The sequence below is a fragment of the Amphiura filiformis genome, chromosome 10 (assembly GCF_039555335.1).
Source record: "Amphiura filiformis chromosome 10, Afil_fr2py, whole genome shotgun sequence".
Lineage (NCBI taxonomy): Eukaryota > Metazoa > Echinodermata > Ophiuroidea > Amphilepidida > Amphiuridae > Amphiura > Amphiura filiformis.
This window is the reverse complement of record NC_092637.1, coordinates 39,620,372-39,629,597: the sequence shown is the minus strand read 5'-3', so window position 1 is coordinate 39,629,597 and position 9,226 is coordinate 39,620,372.

Below are 9,226 nucleotides of genomic sequence, written 5' to 3'. Positions count from 1 at the left end.
AACATAACTATTTGTAACAAAATTGTAAGTAAAGGTCCCCTCAATGATATTCAGACCTTTAAAAGAGGTAATGTTGTGCTATTCACCCCACCCCCAACTTGCCTCCAAAAGTTGAGACATTTGTACCATCAGAAACCTTGGACTACATAATATATGCATGCATAACATTTCTTGCAGTTTCTTGGTCGTTTGCTCAAGAAATTCTTCAATTTATATTTTTTGTCTGTCGACAGACAGTACCTTTTACAACACATGGAGTGGTGTAATACATGCAATTATGCATAGCTCCCCTATGTAAAATTGGATTCAACTGAAATTTTGGAATTACTGAAAAAAGATGTTGTTTAATAAATCACAAAGTGCACATTTAATTTGTCATGCTACTAAAATTTGATAGTGAGCAATGGATTGCATGAAATGAAGTATTCAAAAGTAATTTCTATGGAAGAAATTTCTATGTAAAATGTGTTGCAAAAACGTGGCTCAATGGTTAGAATTCTTGACTTTGGTGCATGAGGTCCCTAACATATAACTTGCAGGGTTATTGAATGTGGAATTTTTATTTTATTTATTTATTTAATTTATTTAATTAGAAGCATCTGTAGATTAAATTAAAACTTTCACTTCCCCCATGGTGCATTTAGAGCTAGTTGGATGAACCATGAGAGAAATGTCATCCTTAAGAGGGGGGACGATAAGCCATCGCCTCCGTGTACAGAAGAGCCATACCTGTAAATTTAGGTCACAGTCAGTTTGAGAAGAATATGGTCATTGGTGTTAACCCTTAATTGTTCCCTTCCCATCAAATAGCCCCAACAATAGTAAGCTGTAGAAGAGGCTTTCTTAGGTTTCTAGGGTTGTCAAACCCAAACTAAAAATAAAATCAGATACAATCACACTGATTTGATGATAAGCATCAGGTCTTTTGAACCCAGCAGTTTAATATTAAAATAAACATGTTCAGAATTGTTAAGGTTATGACAAATTAATTCACATGCAAATCAAGTCATACCAATCTAAAAATACTTAAAGTGGAACCCCCACTTTTGGTTCAAGTTCCTTAGGGAATTAGTCAAGGTTAAAATCTACCCATGTAAATTCTGTTCTGTCATCAAATTAACAGGTGTAAGTCGGTTCTTCTGTGGCGATCTTGCCAAGCGGGGCTTCCTGTGTAAGTGTTAAAATATACGGTTTACAACAGGGTTTACATAAATCATGTGCAAGAAGTTATCTATTCTGAAATGTTTTACCATATTTACATGTATATTATTGAAAGCTTTTATACTCATTAGCATAATAAACTATTTTTCTATGGATGGTAATCAAATGTGTGTTGTGTTGTTGTAATAATGTTGTCATTTCTCAAAGCTTGTGTGCAGACCTTCATTTTGAGGAGCTCAATTGCACCAGAGCTCCTACAGCATTTCAGGAGTATGATTTACTGAGCTCCACACTAATTGAATCCCTACATGTTTTAATACAGATATTAAAAGATTGAGCTCCTTGTTGAGCACCTTAGTAAACACAGAACAGTGATTAACAGAGCTCCTGCAATTTTCAAAAATGAAGGCCTGTGTGTGTGTGTGGGGGGGGGGGCATTAAGTGACAGAGCAAACACCATTGTGTCTTCTGAGGAGGACAAACAACAGGAATTGGACAGAGTTCGCAGATCACTATAATTTGGTTCACCTCAAGTTCGGCAGTGACGTCAATGGTTTTTCGCGGTTGCGCCACAAGCGTGCCAACTAACCGCCTCTGTACGTGTGCGTGCACACTCAGGGCGTTAAACTTTACGCGCGCGATATGATACTGCGCCGAGCATAACATGCACATACGTCACTACCAAACTTGAAGTGAACCAAATTATAGCAGTGCGTGGCTATCAGGACTGGTCCTGGGACACACTCACAAGAAATAGTGTCCTGGATAAAAACCGGCTACCTAGGGCTAGGCACAATATGATTGCGTCAAGAGGCAACATGTCTATCCTTTATGTGGCAGGGGTCACTGAGTCCTTGCAAAGACTGTTTCACTCCAATGGCATCAGCACTCACGTCAAGCCACAGAACACTCTAAGATCGCTTCTGGTAGCACCAAAGGACAAAGCGAATAAGCTCGACAAGTGCGGGATTGTATATCGGGTTCCTTGCAAGGAATGCACATCTACTTACATGTATGTAGGAGAAAGTGCCAGAACCCTTAAAATTTGCTTGGATGAACACACCAGATTCTCCTCGCCAGTTGGCGAACATTCGGCCACTTTTCAGCATGAGATTGACTGGGAGGGGGTCCGCGTTTTGGACAAAGAGGAGAACTGGTTCAAGTGAGGAGTTAAAGAGGCCATCAACATAAGGCAAACCAAACAGCGACCTTAAACAAAGACAGAGGACGCCACCACCTCCCAAGATTATACAACCGGCTCATCGCGTCACATGAATCTAGCCCTGACGGGCTAGGTCATGTGACCCCTCCAACATCCCAGTAACATCAGTTGGCACCGAAGGTCGATGGATGTCGGCCGCAGGCCACCACAGCTAAACAAGTAAGTCGTGAGAAATTGGTTAAACCTTTCATTCATTCACAGATATTCAATTGGGCTCCACCCCATGCTGCCAATTATTTGGGTCTTGATTTGATTTGAGTTTATTTATGCATATCATTCAATTTACAGAGTTCACATTATAAAAACATAGAATATAAAAAAGACAATAAAATTACATTTAAAATTACAATTACAATACAATTGCAGATATGCATAGGATAACCCTTTAAGCCCTAAAAAAAGGGCTTATTTCCAAAGGGGTCCTTTACAGCTTTTAAACATTGCACACATTACACACATCTTCTGAAGATAACCCAATATTAGATTGTTTTAATCCTGCTATCTTCTGAAGATAACCCAATATTAGATCGTGTTAATCCGGCTATCTTCTGAAGATAACCCAATATTAGATCGTATTAATCCTGCTATCTTCTGAAGATAACCCAATATTAGATCGTGTTAATCCTGCTATCTTCTGAAGATAACCCAATATTAGATTGTTTTAATCCTGCTATCTTCTGAAGATAGCCCAATATTAGATTGTTTTAATCCTGCTATCTTCTGAAGATAACCCATTATTAGATCGTGGATACTGCTATCTTCTGAAGATAACCCAATATTATATCGTGTTAATCCTGCTATCTTCTGAAGATAACCCAATATTAGATTGTTTTAATCCTGCTATCTTCTGAAGATAACCCAATATTAGATTGTTTTAATCCTGCTATCTTCTGAAGATAACCCAATATTAGATCATGTTAATCCTGCTGTCTTCTGAAGATAACCCAATATTAGATCGTGTTAATCCTGCTGTCTTCTGAAGATAACCCAATATTAGATCGTGTTAATCCTGCTATCTTCTGAAGATAACCCAATATTAGATCATGTTAATCCTGCTATCTTCTGAAGATAACCCAATATTAGATCATGTTAATCCTGATATCTTCTGAAGATAACCCAATATTAGATCGTGTTAATCCTGTTATCCTCTGAAGATAACCCAATATTAGATCATGTTAATCCTGCTATCTTCTGAAGATAACCCAATATTAGATCATGTTAATCCTGCTGTCTTCTGAAGATAACCCAATATTAGATCGTATTAATCCTGCTATCTTCTGAAGATAACCCAATATTAGATCGTGTTAATCCTGCTATCTTCTGAAGATAACCCAATATTAGATTGTTTTAATCCTGCTATCTTCTGAAGATAGCCCAATATTAGATTGTTTTAATCCTGCTATCTTCTGAAGATAACCCATTATTAGATCGTGGATACTGCTATCTTCTGAAGATAACCCAATATTATATCGTGTTAATCCTGCTATCTTCTGAAGATAACCCAATATTAGATTGTTTTAATCCTGCTATCTTCTGAAGATAACCCAATATTAGATTGTTTTAATCCTGCTATCTTCTGAAGATAACCCAATATTAGATCATGTTAATCCTGCTGTCTTCTGAAGATAACCCAATATTAGATCATGTTAATCCTGCTGTCTTCTGAAGATAACCCAATATTAGATCGTGTTAATCCTGCTATCTTCTGAAGATAACCCAATATTAGATCATGTTAATCCTGCTATCTTCTGAAGATAACCCAATATTAGATCATGTTAATCCTGCTATCTTCTGAAGATAACCCAATATTAGATCATTTAATCCTGCTATCTTCTGAAGATAACCCAATATTAGATCGTGTTCCTGTTATCTTCTGAAGATAACCCAATATTAGATCGTGTTAATCCTGTTATCTTCTGAAGATAACCCAATATTAGATCATGTTAATCCTGCTATCTTCTGAAGATAACCCAATATTAGATCGTGTTAATCCTGCTATCTTCTGAAGATAACCCAATATTAGATCATGTTAATCCTGTTATCTTCTGAAGATAACCCAATATTAGATCATGTTAATCCTGCTATCTTCTGAAGATAACCCAATATTAGATCGTGTTAATCCTGTTATCTTCTGAAGATAACCCAATATTAGATCATGTTAATCCTGCTATCTTCTGAAGATAACCCGATATTAGATCGTGTTAATCCTGCTATATTCTGAAGATAACCCAATATTAGATCGTGTTAATCCTACTATCTTCTGAAGATAACCCAATATTAGATCGTGTTAATCCTGCTATCTTCTGAAGATAACCCAATATTAGATCGTGTTAATCCTGCTATCTTCTGAAGATAACCCAATATTAGATCGTGTTAATCCTGCTATCTTCTGAAGATAACCCAATATTAGATTGTTTTAATCCTGCTATCTTCTGAAGATAACCCAATATTAGATCGTGTTAATCCTGCTATCTTCTGAAGATAACCCAATATTAGATTGTTTTAATCCTGCTATCTTCTGAAGATAACCCAATATTAGATCGTGTTAATCCTGCTATCTTTCTGAAGATAACCCAATATTATATCGTGTTAATCCTGCTATCTTCTGAAGATAACCCAATATTAGATCGTGTTAATCCTGCTATCTTCTGAAGATAAACCAATATTAGATCGTGTTAATCGTGCTATCTTCTGAAGATAAACCAATATTAGATCGTGTTAATCCTGCTATCTTCTGAAGATAACCCGATATTAGATCGTGTTAATCCTGCTATCCTCTGAAGATAACCCAATATTAGATCATGTTAATCCTGCTATCTTCTGAAGATAACCCAATATTAGATCGTGTTAATCCTGCTGTCTTCTGAAGATAACCCAATATTAGATCGTGTTTATTTTATTTATTTTATTCATATTTATCCAGGGTAGCCCAATTCAGCCGATAGCTGGTCGTGTTAATCCTACTATCTTCTGAAGATAACCCAATATTAGATCGTGTTAATCCTGATATCTTCTGAAGATAACCCAATATTAGATCATGTTAATCCTGCTATCTTCTGAAGATAACCCAATATTAGATCTTGCTAATCCTGCTATCTTCTGAAGATAACCCAATATTAGATCGTATTAATCCTGCTATCTTCTGAAGATAACCCAATATTAGATCGTGTTAATCCTGCTGTCTTCTGAAGATAACCCAATAATTAGATCGTGTTAATCCTGCTATCTTCTGAAGATAACCCAATATTAGATCGTGTTAATCCTGATATCTTCTGAAGATAACCCAATATTAGATCGTGTTAATCCTGCTATCTTCTGAAGATAACCCAATATTAGATCGTATTAATCCTGCTATCTTCTGAATATAACCCAATATTAGATCGTGTTAATCCTGCTATATTCTGAAGATAACCCAATATTAGATCGTATTAATCCTGCTATCTTCTGAATATAACCCAATAATTAGATCGTGTTAATCCTGCTATCTTCTGAAGATAACCCAATATTAGATCATTTAATCCTGCTATCTTCTGAAGATAACCCAATATTAGATCATGTTAATCCTGCTATCTTCTGAAGATAACCCAATATTAGATCGTGTTCCTGTTATCTTCTGAAGATAACCCAATATTAGATCGTGTTAATCCTGCTATATTCTGAAGATAACCCAATATTAGATCGTATTAATCCTGCTATCTTCTGAATATAACCCAATAATTAGATCGTGTTAATCCTGCTGTCTTCTGAGGATAACCCAATATTAGATCATGTTAATCCTGCTATCTTCTGAAGATAACCCAATATTAGATCGTGTTAATCCTGCTATCCTCTGAAGATAACCCAATATTAGATCGTGTTCCTGTTATCTTCTGAAGATAACCCAATATTAGATCGTATTAATCCTGCTATCTTCTGAAGATAACCCAATATTAGATCGTGTTAATCCTGTTATCTTCTGAAGATAACCCAATATTAGATCGTGTTAATCCTGCTACATTCTGAAGATAACCCGATATTAGATCGTGTTAATCCTGCTATCTTCTGAAGATAACCCAATAATTAGATCGTGTTAATCCTGCTATCTTCTGAAGACAACCCAATATTATATCGTGTTACTCCTGCTATCTTCTGAAGATAACCCAATATTAGATCGTGTTAATCCTGCTATCTTCTGAAGATAACCCAATATTAGATCGTACTAATCCTGCTATCTTCTGAAGATAACCCAATATTAGATCATGTTAATCCTGCTATCTTCTGAAGATAACCCAATATTAGATCGTGTTAATCCTGCTATCTTCTGAAGATAACCCAATATTAGATCGTGTTAATCCTGCTATCTTCTGAAGATAACCCAATATTAGATCGTGTTAATCCTGCTATCTTCTGAAGATAACCCAATATTAGATCGTGTTAATCCTGCTATCTTCTGAAGATAACCCAATATTAGATCGTGTTAATCCTGCTATCTTCTGAAGATAACCCAATATTAGATCGTGTTAATCCTGCTATCTTCTGAAGATAACCCAGTATTAGATCATGTTAATCCTGCTGTCTTCTGAAGATAACCCAATATTAGATCGTGTTAATCCTGTTATCTTCTGAAGATAACCCAATATTAGATTGTGTTAATCCTGCTATCTTCTGAAGATAACCCAATATGCCTTCTTTCGGGTGATACCAGACTGGCAAGTTGAAACGCTCGGCGGGACAGGTGTCGTTTCAAAATTACCTTCACTGCATGAGGGTGGGTGGTGGTAGTGAGAATAGCTTCTATATGGCGGAAAGGGGGCTGATTACTCCCATTAAACAAAAATAGTGAAGTGATTTATAGTGCACTACGCACATCATAAACCCACAAATTTATATTTAATTGAAGGTTTGCCCAAAAATTTTTGCCCAAAAATATTTTGACCAAGAGAAGCTGACAAAACTAAAATTTTTACTAACATTTTTTGTTTTTATGTTAATGTCTGAGGTATTATAAACTCCTCAAAAAAGTTTGGAAAGTTTTTTCAAGCATCTATATTTCAGATCATTTGTGACCATGTTCATATCGTGTTGCATATGCATATCAATGGACAGCTAATTTATTCCGCTTTATAATGACCACATTTGAAACAATCACCTTTTTTTCACGGCTGACTACACGTCTTGTGAATATAGTGGGGTTTCAAACAGAATGTGCCAAATTGACCATTACTGTGCCACACTAATCACTCTACCTCCTTCGCATGTTGCTCACCAGCCTAGTCACACGTTGCAAAATAGGTGGTATTCCATTTTTCAACCAGGATTTGTCGCAGTCATTTGTTGATTACCCTGGCTCTGTGGGGGCGAGCGTTGTCATCTTGGAGGATTGCATTAGGTTCCAGAATGTGAAGATATGGGATTGTAACTTGCTGCAGAGGATAATGGTAAATTTGGCACATTCTGTTTGAGACCCCACTCGGGACCCCACCTCAGCCGTGAAAAATGTGATAGTAGAGAGCTTGCGGAATGAAGTTACTGGAACTTTAACGGCAACTTCAAAAATATTGATTCGATTTCTTGCTCAACTTCACTTCAACGCGAACGTCAGATTGGTTTCTGTACCAACAGCGTCTTGTTGTTTAAACTTGTATCAATGGGTGATCAAAAGAAGGGTATGTAAAAGCGACTGCATCAAATTTCTCCCTTTTGTTTGCTGAAGTGGTTTGTTGGTAACACTTATTACAATAGGCGCTTAGTTTGAATAAACATGGATTACGTCTCTTGGCGATGACCAATGCAATGGGAATTAGGCCTATGTTATGAGCTATACGCTAATATTATACTTCTAAACATGTTTCAATCAAATATTCTTGTGATATGCCTATATTATTGTCCCGGATTATTATAATAAAAGCTCAATTATTATTCCAGTAAACGTCAGCTTTGTCAATTTTATATTTCCATCAGGACACAAGCCCATTTTATCGGTTTTTGCTCTCCCTAGCCCCCCCCCCCCCCCCACCACCATCACCACCTCTCCATATCATCCCCTCCCTCCATATATTCATCTATCCTCACTTTCCCACTCCCCAGTGGCGTTGCCAGGAGTTTTCTTTTAGGAGGGCAAGGACACCTCTTTGCATTCTGATCGAATTAAATATATCTCCCCGAATGATCCTCATTTTGTTCTTTAAAAACTCCCAGAATTTTGAATTTCAACCAACATATTTCTGGATGCTCCTTTTCTGACATTCTTATTTTTTGTAACAAATAGGCCTCCTCTTTTAATAATGAATAATTTGGTTGACATACAATACCCATAGGCCTATAATATGCGTATAATAGCGTGGCACCTGTTAGACCAGCTTTCTGCTGAATTGGGGTACATAATGTAGGCCTAAATGAATAAAATAATAATTAATTTAATATTCATCATTTTTTTCCTGCTTAGTTCGTTCTACATGAATGTATGAAAGAGGGTGGGGGGGTGTTTGTATGTATGTTATTGTATTTTATTAGACAAATTAAGAAACTTAGGCTAAGGTTAAGGGGGTGCTTGTTCAGGCCTTTTTGGCCTTCTGAGCATCTCCTCATTCAAATGTGTTGTTTTGCTGTTATTGTATTGTTGTATTTTGAATGAAATAAAGACTGATTGATTGATTGATAAAATACCTGAACAGTACAAACATATTTGGTTATATAGAGGTGTAATTATAAGACACGCAACGTTGTAAAAAAATGTTCACAGTAGCTGCAATTCGCAGAAGTTCACTACACTGCTGGGTCCCGTAAAATCAGTCCATTTTACTGGAACTTAATCCCCTTGGCGTTGAAGTCAAGCCAAAAACTTGGTTCCGCAAGCTGATTTGG